Below are 18,832 nucleotides of genomic sequence, written 5' to 3' on the forward strand. Positions count from 1 at the left end.
GATCGATTAAACCTGGACCAGGGCTTCAGAGTGAGTCTGCCTGGCTGGGAAAATACCACAGCCTGGAAACTCCCTCTAGACTGAAGGACTTCCTGTGTTCTGTCTTCCTGTTTAGCGGCGGTGGTGCTGTGGTGTCTGTTTTCTGACAGGCGGTAGCTGCCCCGAGATGAGGGGAGGATGACAGAGTGTCAGTCATTACAAGCAGGAGGTTCACTACAGAACAGGATTACCTCTGTCTATACCTGGCAGAGCTGCAGCCTGTCACCAACTTGTTTACTAGATTCTTCCCTCTCTCTTTCCCTCTCTACATAACTCTCGCTCTGTCTCCCTCTCTGTCTCAGAGTGGGCTTGGCATGTGTTTGCAGCACACCTGAAGAGAACATGAGATGTTTGCGTGTGATGAGAGGTGTGTACCTCTGGAGGCCAGACCCAGTCGGCCGGACAGTCAGCCAGTCAGCCAGCCAGTCAGTCAGTCAGCCTGCCAGTCAGCCAGTCAGCCTGCCAGTCAGCCTGCCAGTCAGCCAGTCAGTCAGCCAGTCAGTCAGCCTGCCAGTCAGCCTGCCAGTCAGTCAGTCAGTCAGTTTCAAGCCAGCCTGCTTTCCAGTCCCGCTGGAGAACAGAAGACCCCTCTTCCTCCAGAGATGAGATCACACATCCCACTCCTCATCATCACTGACTATCTCAAACCATCCCTTTGAATTAGTCATTAGTAACTAACATGTCTGGATCTGCATAGTTCCCTCTGATTCTGGCTCTGGGTGCTTCTTGTTGGCTCTGGGTGAGTAACCTTAACCATAAACCTCCCTAAAATGAAAAAGAAAAATCACTTGATGTTGTGGGAACAAGAACATGTCCCTTTGAGGCAACTTTCCTTGTGGTCTCCACAAGGGTAGATAAATAATGCCACACACTCTCTCTCAGGGCCTGGGGGTGCTGGGGGGGACCTGGGGGGACTGGGTGCGGTGAGGGCTTGGGGGAGCCTGGGGGGGCAAAGGTGAAGAGAATAGGCAGGGGGGGCAAGCAGCATTGGGTGGGGTTTAAATTTGAGGAGATTAGAAAAGAGGGGCGAGGGGGGCAGGGAGAGGGGTGAGGGGACAGGGTGAGGGGTGAGGAGGGCAGGGTGAGGGGGGTTGGGGGAGAGGGAAGGAAGAGGGGGTGGTGGAGGTGGGGGAAGAGGGAGGGAGTGAGAGAGTGAGAGAGTGAGAGAGTGAGAGAGTGAGAGAGTGAGAGAGTGAGAGAGTGAGAGAGTGAGTGTGAAAGAGACAGAGAGAGACAGAGAGAGACAGAGAGAGACAGAGAGAGACAGAGAGAGACAGAGAGAGACAGAGAGAGACAGAAAGAGAGAGAGAGACGGGGGAGGGGTACAGGAGCGTGGGGCTCATTCATGCAGGCCTCTCCCCAGCTGCCCCTCCCTCCCTCTTCGACACACAGCTGAATAGAGACTGTCACTCCTGCCCTCTGGGATTTCCACTGCTCTCAGAGGGAGGGAGGGCTGTTCTCAAGGGGAGGGAGGGAAAACAGACAGAGAGAGAGAAGAGGGAGTGAAGGCGAGAAGAGAGAGAGAGAGACACACACAGAGAGAGAAAAGGCGAGGGGGGTTGGAGGGGTGAAAAATTTAATACAATAGAACAGAGCAGCTCAGAGAAAGCTGAAGAGAGAGAGACACAGAGAGAGAGACACAGAGAGAGAGACACAGAGAGAGAGAGACAGAGAGAGACAGAGAGAGGGGGATTAAGAGAAAGGCATGGAGCACATGTGTGGAAGACACTAATGCATCTTACCCAAACTTCAGCTCCCCCAAAGCCCTGGATTAGTGGCAGTGCAGGCTGGGACGCGAGGCCTGGTCTCTGGGCTATTATCCTGCCCTGCTCCCTGCCTTATTACAGTCCTCATCCAGCTAGTTATCCATCCTTTGTGTCACATTATACTTTTTTAGAATATATTATATATTTTCTGAGCATTAAGTTAAAACGGTCTGAATCTCATCTGAAGACTAGTGGGTGGGGACTGAGGCGTCATGCTGGTGTTGCTGTTGGTGCTGGGATCGAAGCGGTTTAGGGGAACACAACATGGAGAGGTGGATGTTATCAGCACAGAGGAGAACCCAGACAAGGCTGGTGTTAGCAGCACAGAGGAGAACCTGGGAGTCTGGGACAAGAGCCAGAGAGTCGCTGTCTCTCTCTGGTACCCACCAACATGCACCTAATGATCTCTACCTCTCTCTCTCTCTCTCTCTCTCTCTCTCTCTCTCTCTCTCTCTCTCTCTCTCTCTCTGTGTGTTTCTCTATATGTCTCTCTCTCCCTTTTTCCATTCCTCTGGCTCTCTCTCTCTTCTTTTCTTTTCTCCCTCTCCCTCGTTCTATCCCTCTCTTTCTCCCTCTCTCGATCCCTCTCTATCTGTTTCTTCCTCTCTCTCCCCCTCTCTCCTTCCCTCTCCCCCTCCCTCGCTCTGCTCTGATGGGTGAGTGCAGTGCTCCTGATGGGATTAGAGTGGCAGGTTCCAGCTCTTTTGAAGACCTGTGTGGAGAAGCGGGAGAGAAGCTAAGCTGTTTGCTCCTGATACTGCTCATGTCATCCCTGTATCTCTCTCTCTCTCTTTGTCTCTCTCTCTCCTCCCTCTCTCCTTCTCTCTCTCTCTCTCTCTCTTTCTCTCTCTATCTCTTTCCCTCTCCTCTCTCTCTTCTACTCCTCCCTCTCCTTCTCTCTCTCTCTCTCTCTCTCTCTCTCTCTCTCTCTCTCTCTCTCTCTCTCTCTCTCTCTCTCTCTCTCTCTCTCTCTCTCTCTCTCTCTCTCTCTCTCCCTCTGTCTCTCTCCATATCTCTCTCTCTCCTTCTCTCTCTCCTTCTCTCTCTCCTTCTCTCTCTCCTTCTCTCTCTCTGTCTCTCTCTGTCTCTCTCTGTCTCTCTCTCTCTCCTTCTCTACATGGTGTTCTGTCTCCATGCATGTGCTAAATCACCACCACAACAAAGAGCAGAGACTATAGAGGTGCTCCCATGTGGTGTCCGACCCCAGATAGGATTCAGGCTTCCACACACCCGTCAAACTCCCTCCAGAGGAACTGATAATACTCTTCCCAGCCAGTCAGACAGCCAGCCAGTCAGCTGAATACCAGCCAGTCACTCAGTTAGAGTAATACCAGCCAGCCAGTCAGCTGAATACCAGCCAGTCAGTCAGTTAGAGTAATACCAGCCAGTCAGTCAGTTAGAGTAATACCAGCCAGTCAGTCAGTTAGAGTAATACCAGCCAGTCAGTCAGTTAGAGTAATACCAGCCAGTCAGTCAGTTAGAGTAATACCAGCCAGTCAGTCAGTTAGAGTAATACCAGCCAGTCAGTCAGTTAGAGTAATACCAGCCAGTCAGTCAGTTAGAGTAATACCAGCCAGTCAGTCAGCTGAATACCAGCCAGTCAGTCAGTTAGAGTAATACCAGCCAGTCAGTCAGTTAGAGTAATACCAGCCAGTCAGTCAGTTAGAGTAATACCAGCCAGCCAGTCAGCTGAATACCAGCCAGTCAGTCAGTTAGAGTAATACCAGCCAGTCAGTCAGTTAGAGTAATACCAGCCAGTCAGTCAGTTAGAGTAATACCAGCCAGTCAGTCAGTTAGAGTAATACCAGCCAGTCAGTCAGTTAGAGTAATACCAGCCAGCCAGTCAGTTAGAGTAATACCAGCCAGTCAGTCAGTTAGAGTAATACCAGCCAGCCAGTCAGTTAGAGTAATACCAGCCAGCTCTTCCCTGCCACATCATCCTCCCAGCCGTGGCTGTGCCTGGACTCCCTGGTTTAACCCTCCAGACCCTCAGACCCCTAGACCCTCCAGACCCTCAGACGCCCAGACCCCAGACCTCCAGACCCCAGACCCCTAGAACCCCAGACCCCCAGACCTCCACACCCCCAGACCTCCACACCTCCAGACCCCCAGACCCCAGACCCCTAGAACCCCAGACCCCCAGACCCCCAGACCCCCAGACCCCCAGACCTCCACACCCCCAGACCTCCACACCTCCAGACCCCCAGACCCCAGACCCCTAGAACCCCAGACCCCCAGACCCCTAGAACCCCAGACCTCCAGACCCCTAGAACCCCAGACCTCCAGACCCCAGACCTCCAGACCTCCAGACCCCAGACCCCCAGACCCCTAGAACCCCAGACCCCCAGACCTTAGACCCCAGACCTCCAGACCTCCAGACCCCCAGACCCCAGACCCCCAGACCCCCAGACCCTCAGATCTCCAGACTTCCAGACCCCTAGACCTTAGACCCCAGACCTCCAGACATCTACACCTCCAGCCCTCTACACCCCCAGACTTCCAGACCCCCACACCTCCAGACCCCCACACCTCCAGACCCCCAGACCCCAGGCCCCCAGATCTCCAGACTTCCAGACCACATCTGTTCAGACCAATCGGAGCACAAGTTTAAACCACAAGTTAAAAGTTGTTTTTCTTTTTCAGATTATGATCATTTGGTGTGAACACATTCCTGTTGGTTGTGGACCCTGTATGAGGCTTCATCAACTCAACCATGCGGTTCAGAGTGAGCCATAACCTCATAGTCTTGCCCATAGGGGTCACTAGCACTTCACCAAATGACTGGAAATTTGCATTGGAAAAAAGGAGGATTTGGATTGTCAGACTACGCACACACACACACACACACACACACACACACGCCCCAGCCCAACGTCCCAGCACACCCTCCTACAGTCACACCACACACATGGACATGAGGACACACATTCTCAGCAGCTAGCTCGCACATCAATGTGTGTTCTCACAGACGCACACACACACGCACACATGCACGCATGGCGTTCCTCCATCTCGCTCCAGAACATGTACCATTATCGGCATTTCTTCACATGGCGCTGGTGCTGGAAGGTCCGGCTGATTAGCGGGAGCTACATGAATGTGACACGTCCTGCTTGCCAGCGTGTGATCTCCCCCCGGCCCCCCAGCCCCCCGGCCCCCCGGCCCCCTGGCCCCCGGCCGCTGGCTGGAAGAGCAGACAGGCCCCGAGCGAAATCTCACCATGCAAATGAGGACTCTGGCCAGCCAAGCTGAAAGACAGGGAGGCAGGAGCGTATGGCCAAGCAGCGGGACCTCCCCTCTCCTCCTCTCCTCTACTCTCCCTCCCCTCCCCTCTCCTCATGTCCCTCCTCTTCTCTCTCTCTCCCTCCCTCCCTCCTCCCCCCCTCCTCCCCTCCCCCCTTCCTCCTCCTCCTCCTCCTCCTCTCTCTCTGACTTCCTCATCCATACCCTGACTAACCCTCCCTCCTTCCTCCACCCCTCTAAAACCCCTTTCCCTCGTCTCCCTCTACCCCCACACTCTCTCCCCCCATTTCTTCACCCTCATCCCCCCATCCACTCCACCTAAGCCAGCACGGGCAGTCACTCCCCCTGCTCACACGTACACACACACTCACACACTCACACACTCACACACACACACTCACACTCACACACACACACACACACACACACACACACACACTCACACACTCACACACATTCCCCTCCCTCCCGCACCCTTCCTCCTCCTCTCACATACTGTACCCTCTCACTTCTCTCACTTCTCTCTCTCGCTGTCTCCATCCAACACACACATCTCAGCAGGCCTGGCAGGACTGAAAAGAAATTACGTTTTTTTTTCTTTATGAAGAAACTGAAATGCAAATGGACCAAAGCTTTGTTGCGTATTTAGCTAAAGATGATTTTATTTAGCTGCATTATAGTGTTCACATTAGGCTACTTGAATTGATTGTAATATTGGCATAAGTACAAAACACTCATTAAAACGTTACTATTTCTATAGAGTTAAAGAGATTTGCTACAGTTTACAAACTTGGGCTCATAGATTAATATTTACGGCTACTGTAATCATAAATACGGTTTGTTTAATGTCAGAGTTGTCATCTTACTGGACTTAATCAGCAGTTACAGCAGCATAACAAGCTTGAATCATGAACCACGGCACTTCAGCGTTTTGCAGAAAGTGTCAAGTCTACAGATGAATCTGTCCACAGAGGAGGGCTGGTCGGACGGCGAGCCGAGATGTGGTTCTGATCCTGGCGTTCTCTCCTCCTCCGTCCCTTAGGGCTGTCTGGAGGAATCACAACACATTCCTCTTCACAACATTCACAATATTTAATTAACATTGTTTAAACGTTGAACCAGCAGCTTCCTGGACCTGCAAACAAAACTCATTCCTGACCTGTCACCCTTATGTATATCTGTTTTCCCTGAAATGTTAATATTAGATTTTAGATTTCACTTGAACGTCGGTTGGAAGGGAGGCTGTCTGACACTTCATCTGGGTATGTTTAAATAACGTTTTATCGTTTAAATATGAAATGTTTTATTCTGGATGGCTGAGAGATTTTTTGATTGAATCGTCTGCAGTGGAAAAGCTACTGAAAATATATGATCGAACATTATTATACTGTATAAAGTGTAGGACAATTAGACTAAAGCCATTAAGCATTTATCATGTTCGTCTGGTGCTAATCTGTACTGTAGATTAACTGGAGATAATGAGCGTGTCTATAAATGTTCTGTTCCCTAAGTGAGCCTCTTGTGCTCTGCGTTCATCTGCCTGGTCAACACCTGCCACCTTTCCCTGCTCAGGAAATGTCACTAAAAATATGAAACTGATTAGAAACTCAGCTTTTTATTATTTAAGTAGGTAAGGAAGGAAATGTGTCCCTGAGGAGCAAGAGCAGTAAAAACGACACAAACATTAACATAAAACACACAATGTCACACAATATCAAAAAGAAAAGGGAAAAAACACACAACACATCGATACTGTATTACTAAATATAAATCGATATTTACCAAGCGTGATCGGATGGTTTAAACTCTTATTTCCCACACCAGATGGGTAGGTGACCATTATACACATTTACACTGTGACAAACAATACGTTTTAAGAAAACTGAGATTCACATTTAGATGTGGGAGCTCTCTAATCATGATTTAAACAAATACTTCAAAAGAAAAACTTATAAAAAAGTACTTAGCTAGCATAGTCACTGGTATTTTCTAACATACTTTGCTCATTAGTATACAATAGTCATTGTATTGTACACATGCTAAATACATTAAACATCATACAAAATAATAGAAGGATGTTTACAGCAAATATATATATTTCATATATATATTTACAATATGGTATGATGTTTTATGTGTAATGTACTTCATGCACATTGTGCTAATTATGTTGTTTTAAAAGGTTTGTATTGTATTACAAACATAACAATACAAACAATTAAAAACAACATAATTATAAAAATGTACAACAGCACATCACACATAAAAAAACATCATACAGGATCAAACTGTTGTTTTTATTATCTTCCTGCCTGCAGATGTAAATTAGCTCTACAGCTAACTGGCCCAACAGTTGTGTTGTGTGGCCCTTGTTAAATAAAAACACAAACTAAATTATATGAAATACCTCAGTCCCAGTTCTTATGTCCACTATAATTTAGGGCTGGTAACTTTTCGCTGCCATACTAGCCTTTGTATTTATTTATTTTGTCTGATTGAAAAGACATCCTGTTTTTTTATTTTTTATTATGTCACCCACGTGAACAACCTCAGGAGAAGCCGTGAGATTCTTGTTTGTTCTTTTATTTATGGATGCATAAAATAGAAAAAACACTTATGACATTTAAAATGGGTTTATGTTACCCAAATATTTACATAATGTAAAATGGAAACCTTTTTTAAACCTTTTTTTCTTGGGTCTCATGAGTTTAATAAATGAAAATAATGCATATATATACTTAGATACTGTATTTATGTATGTGTATATATATACTTATATATGGTATATATGTTTGTACATACTTTATATATACAAATAAGACCGTTCCTTGACTGCTGTAGAACCACTCTTCTGATCCATGATCTACTTGTCACCGTGGCTGGCTAGCAGGTCGACCCAAATGCAAAAACCCAGAATACAGGAATAGGTTAATTCCTTCTTATATCTTCAGAGAAATGGCAGGGGCTGGTGGTAGCGGAGAATCCGGGGGGAATGCTGGACTGACGAGAGAGATCAGAACTGGAGAGAGATCAGAACTGGAGAGAGATCAGACATTACATTTACATTTAGTCATTTAGCAGACGCTCTTATCCAGAGCGACTTACAGTAAGTACAGGGACATTCCCCCGAGGCAAGTAGGGTGAAGTGCCTTGCCCAAGGACACAATGTCAATTGACACGGCCGGGAATCGAACTGGCAACCTTCAGATTACTAGCCCGACTCCCTCACCGCTCAGCCATCTGACTCCCTGACCTGGAGAGAGATCAGATCTGGAGAGATCAGACCTGGAGAGAGATCAGACCTGGAGAGATCAGACCTGGAGAGAGATCAGACCTGGAGAGAGATCAGACCTGGAGCTGGCAGAGCTGAAGAGAGAGATCAGACATGGAGAGAGACCAGAACTGGAGAGAGATCAGAACTGGAGAGAGATCAGACCTGGAGAGAGACCAGAACTGGAGCTCGCAGAGATATGAACCCAGTCTAAAACAGACAGAAAAACAAAGTTATTGACGGAATTCAATGATCTGACTTTCTAGGATAATGCAGACAGGAGCTGACTAACGTGAGCTAATAGCGACGTTGAACTGGCGATGAGTGGATGTGGAAGCAATGTTAATTTACTGATGAGTTGATGAGTTGATTGGAGATGAGCCGCAGATGTGAGTAGTTAACAGGGTAGATGGAGTGTGTGGACCGGAATGCAGGAGCCTGTAACTGAAAACCAAAAGGGACCGACAGACAGAAACAGACAGAAAACCAAAAGGCCTGTCCAGCACAGGGACATGACACTCCTGCTGTACTATTAGGGTTGCAAAATTCCGGGAATTTTCAAAGTTGGAAACCTTCCACGGGAATTAACCGGAATATACGGGAATTAACGGGAATTAACAGGAATGAACTGGAAATTTTGGGGTAATTTAACTGTATTTACCTTGTCATAAGCAGACATGCATGCAAACATTTATAATACAACTTTTGTGTGGACATACATACATCCTACTCTCACTGCTGTAAAAAGTTAGTCTACTGTATACAAATAAACTTGGTATTAAAATGAACATGGCTTCAGTTTACCAAGTAATCAATATGCTAGGTAATGACAAACAGTGTTGGGAAAGTTCACTTTCTACATGAACTAGTTCAGTTCATAGTTAACACATTTTAAAATGAACTAGTTCAGTTCATATTTGTAAATGTTTGAAAATGTTTAACTAAGTTCACAGCTCCAAAAATGTCTTTCAATATGTTGCCAGCTATAATTGAAATCTCTCTGTCTGCAATACCGCTCTTGGCCTCTACGCAATTCGGCGCTCTCACACTTGCCAGGCATAGGGCTGAAACCTTCAGACTCAACACTGATGACAAAGACGTTCAAAAACAACAGAACGTTTTACATTTAGGTTTATGTTTCTGGCAGACAATGTTCCCAACCAGCTGCACTCAGGGTCCAGCTGAGCTAGGCGTGCATAGTCTTGTTCTCAACTACATTGAAGTTCCCTGTTATATGCTTTGGCAAAAAAACTTTGGCACGTTAAAAAAAAAAATAATTCCCCAAATTCCCAAGCCAAAATTGACTTTCTTTACTTCCTGTCATTGATTCCCGTGGATGGTCTGAGGCCCTGTGGGGTGATGTTCTGAGGCCCCGCGGTGTGATGGCGTGAGGCCCTGCGGGGTGATGGTCTGAGGCCCTGCAGGGTGATGGTCTGAGGTCCTGCAGGGTGATGGTCTGAGGCCCTGCAGGGTGATGGTCTGAGGTCCTGCAGGGTGATGGTCTGAGGCCCTGCAGGGTGATGGTCTGAGGCCCTGCAGGGTGATGGTCTGAGGCCCTGCAGGGTGATGGTCTGAGGTCCTGCAGGGTGATTGTCTGAGGCCCTGTGGGGTGACTAAATCTTTCATCACGCTAGCATTGACACCCCCTATCTGGTTAAAGCATCACATGCTGTTGGCTTTAGCCTGCACTGCACTCATCAATCAACGCACAGAAAACAGAGTAGAGAGAGACAGAGAGATGTTCAAATATGAATAGGAGATTTTCTCTCAACAGTCTAAGCTGTGTGATAACGTTAGTATTCACCAGTATTTACTCCATGTCAACTCAAACTTGATTCAGAGCATACATAATCATTCATTCAAAAAAATTATTATTTATAATTATAGTGTATCATTTTGGGGGGTTTACATCAGGTTTACAACAAGTTTACAGATAAAAAAATAATTACAAAATTAGAATTTTAACAAACTAGTGTCTCTGCTAACTTTTAGTTTTGTTTCCTTCCTAAAGAGAAGGAGTTTCATAAAGGTCAGGGTCAACAAGTAACATCTAGTAAGGTCATGACCTCGGCCTTAACCCCTGACCCCTTAAGGTCCAGAGGAACACCTGAGCTGGGATACTGAAGCAGTTACCTTTCATTTCTTCCTCTCCTCTTGTCCTCCTCTCCTCCTTCCTCTCCTCTTGTCCTCCTCCCTCCTTCCTCTCCTCTTGTCCTCCTCTCCTCCTTCCTCTCCTCTTGCCCTCCTCCCTCTCCTTCTCCTTTTCCCCCTCCTCCTCTCCTCTCTCGGACTTTGCACTGACTAGCGTTATGGCTCGTTTCGCGTGCAGAGAAACAGCAGCATAACAGGATGGTTGGCCTGTCAGGAACTGGCTGGGCGACGGTGCACAGGAGGCTTTCACTCAGAGAGAAAAGAGGAGGCAGTGAAAAAACAAGAACCGATGAAAAGACGAGATGTGAGGAGGGAAAATGTTACTGGAGGCAGTTTTCACCAGCCAATGGGAACACTGCTTTGCACATTTGGGGAGCAAAGGTCAGACATAGCCTCAGGCTGAGTCAACCAGGACTCAGAGGAGAAATGAACGTTGTTGTGGCAGAGAGAGAGACAGCAAGAGAGAGAGTCATGGAAAGACAAATAGAGCTTATATTTAACAGAAAAAGGTGTCTAACTCAAGCTGATATGACAGGAACCTTGTATAATCAGTTTTAGTGTTCATGGCCATGCTTGCAGGGTCCGGGGGGGTTAACAGAGACTCCTCCTCTCCCAGTCTTGTCTCCTACAGAGCTGGGATGGGGACATACAGAACACACTCTCCTGGAAGATGCCTAACAACCCTTGTGCTAAGTGGATGGGACACACTCCTAAACATTTATGAATACATCTGTTTATCCAATGGGAGTGAGTCTGGTAGTGTGTGAGCCAATGGGAGCGAGTCTGCTAGTGTGTAGACCAAAAGGAGTAAGTCTGGTAGTGTGTTGACCAATAGGAGCCAGTTTATCGTGTGAGGCCGGCTTCAGAAGAGAAGGAGCACTGTGACTGCTGATGAATAGACATGAGTAAAAGAGAGAGAGGGAGGGGAAGAGGGAGTCTGATTAATGATTGCAAGGCTGCTAGGTACCAATGTGGCTTCTCACTTCAGCGGGCCAGCCCTGGCCCTCGGCCGTGTCGGAAAGCCTCATTAAGGGACCTCCTGGGACCTGACACACACATTGTTAGAGGGATGTGATGGCCGAGTGAGGCTGGGCATGCACCCCTCCCCCCTGCACCCCTCCCCCCTGCACCCCTCTCCCCTGCACCCCTCTCCCCTGCACCCCTCCCCCCCTGCACCCCTCCCCCCTGCACCCCTCCCCCCTGCACCCCTCTCCCCTGCACCCCTCTCCCCTGCACCCCTCCCCCCCTGCACCCCTCTCCCCCTGCACCCCTCTCCCCTGCACCCCTCCCCCCTGCACCCCTCTCCCCTGCACCCCTCTCCCCTGCACCCCTCTCCCCTGCACCCCTCCCCCCTGCACCCCTCTCCCCTGCACCCTCTCCCCCTGCACCCCCTCTCCCCTGCACCCCTCTCCCCTGCACCCCTGCACCCCTCCCCCCCGCACCCCTCTCCCCTGCACCCCTCCACCATACACCCCATTCCCCGCCCCTCCACTCCCCCACTCTCCTTTTCCCACTTTCCTCCACCCTGCACCCCCCAGTCCTATACCCAGCCCCCGGTCTCCCCGCCCCCTTCCCCCCCAGCTCCCCCCGCCCCAGTCTGCCCCCCTCCCCCCCAGCTCTCCCCGCCCCCCAGCCCCCCCATCCCCCCAGCTCCCCCCGTCCCAGTCTCCCCACCCCCCAGCTCCCCCAGCCCCCCCTCCCCCCCAGCCCCCCCCGCCCCAGCCCCCCATCCCCCCAGCCCCCCCCACCCCAGCCCCCCCTCCCCCCCCAGCTCCCCCCCGCCCCAGTCTGCCCCTCATCCGGACAGGAAAGAGGATCCCCTGTCCCGCTGTTGAGCCCTAACGAGCGTCCTGTACCACACCTGTAATCAAGCCTCCCACAAAGCACCCTGGGAGCTTGGCAAGGCCGCGCCTGATTGGACGCAGGGATGACGGTGGAGAGATGGGTCCGATCTATAATTGATGTGTGCACAATTACCGACCTCCAGACATCAGCAAAGTGTTACACTAGCGCCTCAAGGATTGTTAAATTTTAACAGGCATCGCATAAAATCAAGGTCCTCTCTCTCTCTCCTCTCTCTCGTGTCTCTCTCGTCTTTCTCTCGTCTCTCTCTCTCTCTGTCTTTCTTTCCCTTGAATTTTGATGCGTCTCCAACAGATGAAATAAGTGGGACGGTTGGATGGCTGTGCTGGGTGGGTCTGCTTTCCTATGCTTCTCTGACATCTGAGGGCACATATATGTATGCATGTATATATACATACATATACGGGAATATATACATGCTGTATATATATATCTTTACACACTCCCACAAGCAGCTCTGAGGTGGTCGGACTTTCTAATCTATTAATCTCTCCTGCAGAAGTAGGGTGACTTGTTTGCACCCTTCCCTGAAATATGTTAGTTTCTGTAATTTTAGATCCTCCAAACGCCAATCTTTTCCAACTTTAATATAAATATATATATATATATATATATATATATATATACATATATATGTATTATATATGTATATACAATTACAATTTTGTAGAATTGTATTTATTTAGTATGTTTCCAGACACACAAAAATTCCTTTGTATCTTTTGTATGAGATTTGATATTGCTATTATACTACTATCATTCTACTGTAGTTGTCAAGTATAATTATTATCAAGTATAAGTATTTTTATACAATTATTTAATCAAATATTTTACAGCACTATCTGCCTTTTCACAAATAGATAATATTTATTCATCGTTTTATACTTGATGCTGGAAACAAAAACCATCAGATTCACTTTTCATCCTTAGAGAGCAACATCCATGTGACGCCAAATCTACCAGTTTTACTACTAAAACACATCCAGTGTTCGGCTGACATTTAGAAATGCCAAGCTTCTAATGTCCTGAAGACAAAGAACAAGACATATCTACTCAGGGAATTTAGAGATTTAGGAGCAATATCAAAATAAAAGTAGTCTTCAAATAAAACATATGCAGCATGAAAGTGGAGTAGACACAATGACTGAAAACATTCAGGCATCATGTTAAAGCTCCTCTTTTTTTGGAGCGGAGAGACTTTTTTCTCTTTCTTTAGAGAACAACCTGCAAGACCATGAAGAAAAACAATTCATAATAGACGTACAATTTAATTGTTTTTAGAATCACCTTACATACTCTCTTGATGAGAGTTTTTATTGAGCAAATGCAGTACCACTTAGTTTAAACTAGTGAGATTCAAGAAGTGTTTTATGGGTGAATGTGTTGTTATGTTAATGACAGGCTGTCAGCTTGCAGTCATGGTAGCTGACCAGCCCACGAACAGGGTTAAGTAGGAGAAAAAAAGCAATTAGTAAAAACTTGAATAATCATTTATACCTATTGAGGTCTTTAAACAATTGTGATAATTATCATTTTCAATGTAAAAACTTTATCGACCTTAACTACTGTAATGCTCCAGGCTAAACAAACTCATCTGGATTAAGGACGTTTGTGCTGTTTTGGACGTTTGTGCAGAGTTGATTTCTTCTGGCCCTGTTGTTCAGTGTGTAGTTCAGTATCTAAGCTGTTGTTCAGTGTGTAGTTCAGTATCTAAGCTGTTGTTCAGTGTGTAGTTCAGTATCTAAGCTGTTGTTCAGTGTGTAGTTCAGTATCTAAGCAGACCTTCTGGCTGCTCAGTATGGGAGGCAGGTGAGTCACCATGGTGATGCCACCTCCCACAATGCATTATGGGCCCAGAACCAACACTCATGCAAGAATCACACACATCCTCGTTAAAAGTAAATGGCGCAATTATCTTTGCACCCCCAACCCCCCCCCCCTCCCTCCCACCCCTTTTTAAGTATTTAAAAACAAAAAAACACATTACAACTAAAAGGATCTGAATCATGGCCAGGACCTGTCTGAGCGGCAGCTAGAGGAGGAAAGGAGGAGAGGAGGAGAGGAGGAGAGGAGGAGAGGAGGAGAGGAGGAGAGGAGGAGAGGATGGAGGAGAGGAGAGGAGAGGAGGAGGAGAGGAGGAGGAGAGGAGAGGAGAGGAGGAGGAGAGGAGGGGAGGAGAGATAGCAGGAGAGTAGGAGAGATAGCAGAGGAGGAGGAGAGATAGGAGAGGAGGAGAGAGAGATAGGAGAGGAGGAGAGGAGGTGCAGGAGGAGAGGAGGAGCAGCATTGCGGCAGCTCTATCTTGTGTCTTCACCCCTGGGTGTCAACAGGTGAGAGTGGTTGATAAGAGCGTTTGATGTCGGCAGCCAGGATTTCTACCACCCAACTTCCCTTCTTCAACGAGACCTCTCAGTAGACTTCAAAGACCGCCCCCTTCCTCTCTCTTCTCACTTTAATCCACTGAACCCAGGCCCTTCAGTTCAAAGCACCCTTCCCCTCTCAGAACCCCCACTCCCACACCCACACCCATCATCACCCCCCCCACACACACACACACAAATACACACACACACTGGTCCCACCCTACTAAACTGCAACCCAAACTTGTTCCCGTCTTCCTCTGAGTAGCGTCACAGCTCTGAGGCCCCATGACCAGCTCCTGCTATTAATTAATCCCACAAAGGGTGTTCATTTCCTGGCTTCACCAGACTGACAAGAGAGGGGGGCGGGGGGGGCGGGGGGGGTGGGGGGGTAACAGAGACCCCTGTTTCAAAGGCGACTCTGTCAGACCAGGGCAGGGAGAGAGCAGGGGGACACAGGAAGAAAGACCTGCCCTCCCAGAGGAGCTGGGAGGTGGAGGACATGTTTGATAGCCAGGCTACTTGAATGTGATTGAATGCTTTGTTGCGGGAAGCTCTTTACTAATCTTTACCTGCACAAAAATCTGAAGCGCAAGAAAATGCAGCTGAAGTGTTTCGGAGTTGAGTTGAGAGGCTTTGCCTTGGGTGGCCGGGGGGAGGAGGGGGGAGTGGACACAGACCTCTTCAGCCTGTCTCACTTTCTTCTCTGACAGAAAAGCTTCATTTCCCTCAAACCGGTAGGGAGGGGGGAGGAGGGGGGAGGGCTACAGGAGGAACAGAGAGAGAGAGAGATGAAACGCAGGAGAGAGCGAAGGAGAGAGGAAGGGGAGGGGCTGGTGAAATCCACAAGGGGGGGAATGCAGGATGAAGAGGGGGAAGAAAGCTGAATGATGGAGGTAAAGGGATTTAGGCGGTTCCATTCACATGGTCTGTGGTGCATCTGAATGGGAGCTGGAGGAGCAGGCAGGAGCGATGCAGCAGGGGATTTCATGCAGCTCTGTGAGAACCACGCTCTCATTATCCCTGCTTTATATATAGCACAGTATACCAGCACAGTATACCACCTAAACACAATCGCCGTTTTTTATACCAGAGTGTCACTAAAGGATGTAAGTTAGTGAAGATCAGGCATGTTCTCTAATCCAGGCTGTGGTTAGTGTTGTGTCGTGGTGTTGATCCAGGCTGTGGTTAGTGTTGTGTCGTGGTGTTGATCCAGGCTGTGGTTAGTGTTGTGTCGTGGTGTTGATCCTGTCCTGTCGCTGGAACTGAGTCGCTTCCCTCAACTTCTAACTTACCTCCAGGCAAGTATCCACCCCACTAAGACAAATATTCTGACTAATTCATATATTTTTTACATTTGTGTGAGTGTGTGTGTGTGAGTGTGTGTGTGTGAGTGTGAGTGTGAGTCAGACTGCTGCGGGGGACAGCAGGTTAAAGGTGTGTTCGTGCCTGTCCGTCCTGTGAGTGTGAAGCGGAGTGAAGCGGTGGCAGGTGTGAGCAACACACACACACACACACACACTCACACACACACACACACTCACACAGGAAGTAGCAGTCTCCCTCTGGAGGAAGCACACAGAGCTGAGCCAGACTGCCCCCTCACCCTCCAGCCAACCAGATGTTCTCACACTCTAACACAACACCACCCCACACCCCACCATCCCAACCCCCACCATCCCAACCCCCACCACCCCACACCCCACATGATTGCATGTGATCTCCACTTCCTGTTCCGTGTGTGGGCGGTAGGGTTTGTTTGTGTTGTGTTACAGGTTAACACTTTGCTCAGTTTCTGGGTAGTTTGGTTTCACCTCAGTGCTCTTCCTTCACAGCTCTCCACACGTACCTCAGCTCAATTATCAGGAATGTTTAGTTTTTACAGGGTATAGATGCATGCAGTGTTTTACACATATTTTTTTTTAATTCCACAAAACTGAAGATGTCTGTGTGTAAGCAGAGAGGTGCGTCGGGGGCGACCTGGTCATCGGGGGCGACCTGGTCATCGGGGGCGACCTGGTCGTCGGGGGCGACCTGGTCGTCGGGGGCGACCTGGTCGTCGGGGGCCAGCCGGACGCTTCAACACCTTTAAATTCATTCCTATTCCTTCCTTTTTTGTCCGGCCTGATTAGCAGAATGCTAATTCTGTTCCTTCATGTAATTAATCAAACTGTCACCAACAAAAGTTTTTGTTGAGACCCCCCCCTAAACTCTTCACTCAGGCAGGTGTGTCTGGTACTGTTACCCCCCCCTAAACTCTTCACTCAGGCAGGTGTGTCTGGTACTGTCACCCCCCCTAAACTCTTCACTCAGGCAGGTGTATCTGGTACTGTCACCCCCCCTAAACTCTTCACTCAGGCAGGTGTGTCTGGTACTGTCACCCCCCCTAAACTCTTCACTCAGGCAGGTGTATCTGGTACTGTCACCCCCCCTAAACTCTTCACTCAGGCAGGTGTATCTGGTACTGTCACCCCCCCTAAACTCTTCACTCAGGCAGGTGTATCTGGTACTGTCACCCCCCCTAAACTCTTCACTCAGGCAGGTGTATCTGGTTCTGTCCTATTTATCATGGGAGTCTTAAATCATATACTGCAATATTACATTTCTACTAAATGTGTGACGTTCAGCTGTATACTCGATTACACACGATTTCTGGACTTAAATATAATTTGACTATGATTTTTACATCATAATTCTGCTTTTTCTAAACTGAATCCTGAGGCTTGTCATTCAGTTTTATGATGAAGGAATTAAAGGAAGTACTTGTTTTGGTTATTGGGCTTTTGATAAAAAGAAAAATATTTCATTTAATTATGTTATCAATAATGTACAAATGATGCATCAAAGGACATAAAATAATGTAGAAGCAACATTTGTAGTAATTCTGTAGCTGTAACAATTATATATACATTTATTGCACCTTAAAGAATAAAGAATTGACATTTTATAAAATAAATAAATAAATACCATGTCATTTATTCAAAATATTTCTCACATGCATTTTAATGCATATATACAGACATTTCTCTATTTAGAAGATGATAGAAATTATGAATTCTCTTTCTCACAGAGCGACTTCAAAGAGGAGTGCTGAGGCAGCAGATCTCTCTTCTCTGGGTCCGGGGCTCCTATCTCAGCTACCAGACACAGTGTAAAGTAACATCTCAGCTACCAGACACAGTGTAAAGTAACATCTCAGCTACCAGACACAATGTAAAGTAACATCTCAACTACCAGACACAGTGTAAAGTAACATCTCAGCTACCAGACACAGTGTAAAGTAACATCTCAACTACCAGACACAGTGTAAAGTAACCACATCTCAACTACCAGGCACAGTGTAAAGTAACCACATCTCTGCTAGCAGACACAGTGTAAAGTAACCACATCTCCGCTACCAGGCCCAGTGTAAAGTAACCACATCTCTGCTAGCAGACACAGTGTAAAGTAACCACATCTCCGCTACCAGGCCCAGTGTAAAGTAACCACATCTCAGCTACCAGACACAGTGTAAAGTAACCACATCTCAGCTACCAGACACAGTGTAAAGTAACATCTCAGCTACCAGGCACAGTAACTACATCTCAGCTACCAGACACAGTGTGAAGTAACCACATCTCGGCTACCAGACGTGTATTTCATAGGGACTGTCCCTTTAAGGACCCGGGGCCCCTCCCACCCTGCCGGTCTCAGATGTGATGGCGTGCCTGGCGTCAGTTAGAAGGTCAGGGGCCAATCTGGCCATCAAAACGCCTGTGCATCATAATGTGACAGTACACCTGCCTTGCATTCTAATGGCGGAGGCAGAGTCTACGGCGTTCCTCCACGATCAAAGACCCAGGGCTCAGGGCCCAGGGCTTCACTGCAGCCTCACAGCAGCCAGGACATCTGGGGAGGGTTGGCAGCTTCGGCCCCCTCCTGCTGGACCCACCAGAGAGGAGGGAGGGAGAGGAGAGGAGAAGGAGAGAGCAGGAGGGAGTGTGGGAAGAGAGGGGAGGGTGAGAGATGAGGATGGAGGGTTAGGGAGAAGGATGGAGGGAGGGATGGTGAGAGGGATGGAGGGAGGGATGGAGAGAGGGATGGAGAGAGGGATGGAGGGAGGGATGGAGAGAGGGATGGAGGGAGGGATGGTGAGAGGG

This window comes from Osmerus mordax, chromosome 22 (genome assembly GCF_038355195.1).
Source record: "Osmerus mordax isolate fOsmMor3 chromosome 22, fOsmMor3.pri, whole genome shotgun sequence".
In the NCBI taxonomy this organism is placed as follows: domain Eukaryota; kingdom Metazoa; phylum Chordata; class Actinopteri; order Osmeriformes; family Osmeridae; genus Osmerus; species Osmerus mordax.